The 4,392-nt window shown below is 39.5% G+C and overlaps 1 long non-coding RNA gene across 1 annotated transcript; it reads right to left on the reverse strand.

The window, feature by feature from the left end:
* Positions 1 to 57: 57 nt before the first annotated feature.
* Positions 58 to 1,056, reverse strand: LOC124201625. The gene is made up of 3 exons (XR_006877621.1): positions 810 to 1,056; positions 651 to 744; positions 58 to 577 (listed from the first exon to the last, which is right to left on the reverse strand). It is a non-coding gene; the product is annotated as an uncharacterized LOC124201625 (long non-coding RNA).
* Positions 1,057 to 4,392: the final 3,336 nt, after the last annotated feature.

Raw genomic sequence — 4,392 nt, forward strand, 5'->3', positions numbered from 1 at the left:
TGGTTTAAAAAAAAAACCTTTTATCTTTATTGCAAGATATTTACTTAGTCAAAGATATTTATCTGATAATCTACCAAAGAGGCAAGATTTTGTATTATTTTGGCGGGAAGTTGCGTCAGACAATCAAATTTTACTTTCAAAGAATTTCAGATCAAGCCATCAAGGGAAAACTAGCGAAGTGAGAGTAAAAGAAAAAGATCCTTTGAACCTTGAAGACAAATTAATTGATAACGGTTGTGTTCCCGACATACCATTGACCATTCCAATCCATCAAAGCAATCAAAACTGAAACTGTTGCACACATCACAAGAGAAAGGAATATCAAACATGCTAACACCTTAAATTTAGACAAGTTCACACGCTTATCGATATTGAGACAAACTATAACATATGCAATGACAATTTGAAGCGACAAGCAAGTGGCGTAGGTACAATTAAAGTTATATGCAGATCGAGTGAGTCTACCGCACACAAAATCGTAGATTACCTTTACCAATGAAAAGAAGGACGCAGTAGCTATTCCTAATGCCATGATGGTTACCGGAATGTTCAAAGAAAAGTTCCTGTCCTTATTTGCCTAGAGAAAATAAAAAAAAAGTTCGCGGAATTTGTTAGTAAATGACGTGTAAGACAATTTAATTTTAAATTACATCTTCTTTCGAGTCCATGTTTTGCATATTCTATTCCGCGTTGAATCGACTAATATCTCAGTATGGCGTTACTGGACGATAAAGAGGAGAACGCCTGGAACATAAAAGTTATTATTAAAAGATTTCAATTTATTAACTATTAGTTAGATAGAATTTTACGGCTTCGGTCGAGTTGCGACTGTTGTAGATGTAAGTATCGAAATCGTCCAACCGGATTTTTGAATTCACGATGGTACCGCACCTGAGCCGTATCACTGCCGTCGCCAAACCAGGTTTTTGATGCAAGCTGCATGAGAATGAGATCTTCCTTTTCTGGTTTTACAGAATTGTGTGGAGTCAACACACCCTATCCATGAGCTGCACTTGGCGGAAGCTTGATTTGACTTTCAATAAAGATGAACTTATTCAAGAGGTGTCAAGTTAATGTTTCATAAAATCAGGGGAAAATTTTATCATCAATAATATTCTTGTTACTCAGTTTGGATGATGTTTCGATCAATTCTCTTGAATCGGGTGGTGCTGATGGCAAATTTGTCGATATTGGAAAATTTGGTAACACCAATCTTGCAACTTCTTTAACCCACAAGCTCTTTCTCCATCCAATATGACCTTTAAAGAAATTTTAATAAGCATTGAGACAATTTGAATGTGAAGGCTGGTTTATCTTACCTAGTTTAATGACAGCTTTTGGAATTTTACGAGTCTATATTTGAACCGGATTCAAACTGCAATGATTTATCACTTTGTAGTTTCCTGCTACATACAACCTTCACATAAATGTTTATTTTGAAAATGATTAATTGCCTTCTATTCTTCAACGCAGCGTGATTCAATCACTCTTCCTCTTCCCAAAGTTATAAACGAACAGAACACAGCCACAGACGTACAGAACACAGACGAATGACGAACTTCTACAGCCAGGAAGCAGGGCTCAGCTGATGTAATGATGCCAAATTGCTTCAATCCGTGTCTCAAATAATTTGTCAAATATGAAATTGACAATTGAATTTTTATCCCTCATCTAATATGATTTCGTGAAGTCAAAAATTTTAAATCGAAAATTCAAAAATTAATAATTTTTTTTTACTTCCATCTTCCATTCCCTAAAAATTTTGTACTTGGAAAATACCGCTAGATGACTCTAAATTTAAGTGCGGAAAATAAGTCAATTCAATTTTGATTTTGTTATTATTACATTATTAGGTAATGACATTAGTGTGTGTTACTTCATGTAACGGTTCGAGGGCAAATGCTTGTCCTTTTATCAATTCTAGTGAATTGCAATGCAAAAAATTGGGTAATTGTAATGATGTAGCCAAGTTCATGCAAGACGATCACATGAAATCCAGTCAACCAATTACCCCTTGATGATAAGGTATAAAATATGATTAGCAAAGCACTAACCTACAAAAATACTTCTTTAAAATGCGATATAGTCTGTGTAAATCAATATCAATCCACCATAGCAATCGTTGCCATCTATGGACTGACGTAAGAAGCTTTAAGCGTCCAAAGTTCGACCTAAAAAGCCCCAAAATGCAAACGCAACAACAAAATAACAAAACCAAAAAACAGCAGTGCTGTGACGGGGCGAGAGTGTTTTTTTCTTTTCTTTCTTTCTTTCTTTTCCTCTCTTATTTCATTCCGTAGCTCACGTCCGTCCATCCATCTCTTTGGCCGCATAAAAGCGACTAATACATTCAAGAGACCCTGGGATAAAAATTCTGCGATGGAATCCGCCATGGCGAAAAGAAAAAAAAAAGTATTCCTCGTAGATTGATGGCCGACTCTCGAACAACAGCGCAACGCTTTGATTCGTTGCTCAACCCAACGACTGAGAGAGATGGTTGTTGCATCATCCCGTCGAATCTCCCCCCCAAAAAGCTCCTGCCGGTGCCTCACCAGCAGCGGTCCCCTAATACCGCAGCCCAAGCAACAAAATGAGGAAATAACAAACCAAACGTTATAGTAGAAATGAATTTGATCCATCAGCGGTTGTTAATAAAGGCGGAAGCGCCATCCAGCCGAAATTTCCTCCGCGCCGACATTGTCGTTATTCTACAGTCGTCGTAAGAGAGGCTAAAAAGATAAAAGAATCTAGCGTGATGGCCACCATAGAGGAAAGAAACAAAACAACAAAAAAAGAGAATGCAGTTGCGCGTTGACGGGCGCGATGCCGCCGCCCGCCAAGTTTGGACGGGCCAGCAGAAGGCGAGCCACTTAAGTCGTGTGTGTGTGTCGTCCATCCACCAGCAGTTCAGTGTAACTGTGCTGCACAAGTTGGGGATTGGAGCGAGCGAGCGCGCGCGTGCAGCACTGGGATACTTTTGAACTTGAAGGAGAAGAGAAGAGAGAGAGAGACATGCGATAGCCGACTAGATCCACCGTGTGTGTGTGCTGGGCAAAAGCTCTCTTTCTCCCTCGATATGGTCATGGCATGCGCGACGATGGAGGAACCCGAGAGTCTCAACTGAGGAATACCTCGACGTCGGAATAATTCAAATGCCCAACGTGAAAGTATTACACACACGAACGCGGGAGAGCAGATACACACACGAACCGATCTCTCTCTCTCTCGGGTGGCTCTTCGGCGCAGCAGCAGCAGCGCACCATATCAAATAAATGCATTTGATATCGTCGCCGAGAGATTATCATCTGCATGTTTAAAAAGGGGCCCCTCTCCGACTCATATGCGTACGCTCTGCCGCCGGCCAATACACACACACACATAGAGAAGAGAAAATAAAATAGAAAAACGTTCCAGTCCAGTCATTATGTCAATCAACCAGCTGAGCTTTTTTTGTTTTTGCTCGCCGATAAAGATCACACAGCTGTTGTGTTGCTCATCGGCGATTATTACATCTTTATTTTTCTTTCTCGTCTCGATCGGATTTTATTTATTGACGCCCGTGTTATGAACTCCATCTCGTTCATCTTGTGGCCCCGATATTATTTCCTCCCTCCTCCTCCGTGTGTGTTTATTTAACAACGGCACCCAAATGCCGCCGAGCGATGAGAGGTGAAGATGGCGGCATCGCGTTTTTCCCAAAAGGAGAATTCGATTTTTCGTGAGAAGAACGCTGCCAACTGTATACATTTCGGATCTTTTAGATTCAACTTTTTTTTTGGCTGCTGCTGGGGTGGATGTGTAAACACCCATTCGAGGAATTATATATTACCCCCGGTTCGCCCACCGTTGAATAACAAAAACTGCAGTAGATCTGGACGACGACGACGACGACGTGGTTAACTACCCAGCAGCAGATATATCAATAGACTAAATCAGGTTTATTTTTTCGTGGAAAATCCCAGCTTAACCCGACAACGTTTTCCAGTTGATGAACTGATGAGGGAGAGACACGAACGGAATTTTGGCTTCTTTTAATTCTGTACATGTAATCCAATTTAGATATCTGATTTCTTAAAAAAGTCGACTCATCGCGACTTCGCCCATCAGGACATTTTAATATGATGGACAAATAATTTCAAGTTGGGAGAGAGTCTTGGATTTATACTGTCACTATAGTATATTTATTTACAATCATTTGGTGTGCGTATTACTGTTTGTATATATATAATATATATATAATAGAGAGGGGCAGCAAGTATATATATTTATATAAAGTCACAAACAATGCAACAAAAAGTTGATGTCAAGTTTTAAAAAAAAATGAACAACAAAATCGAAAGAATTATTTAAAAGTATATAGAAGATAAAAAGTAAAAGACGAAGTAGACCAGC

This window comes from Daphnia pulex, chromosome 9 (genome assembly GCF_021134715.1).
Source record: "Daphnia pulex isolate KAP4 chromosome 9, ASM2113471v1".
NCBI classification, from domain to species: domain Eukaryota; kingdom Metazoa; phylum Arthropoda; class Branchiopoda; order Diplostraca; family Daphniidae; genus Daphnia; species Daphnia pulex.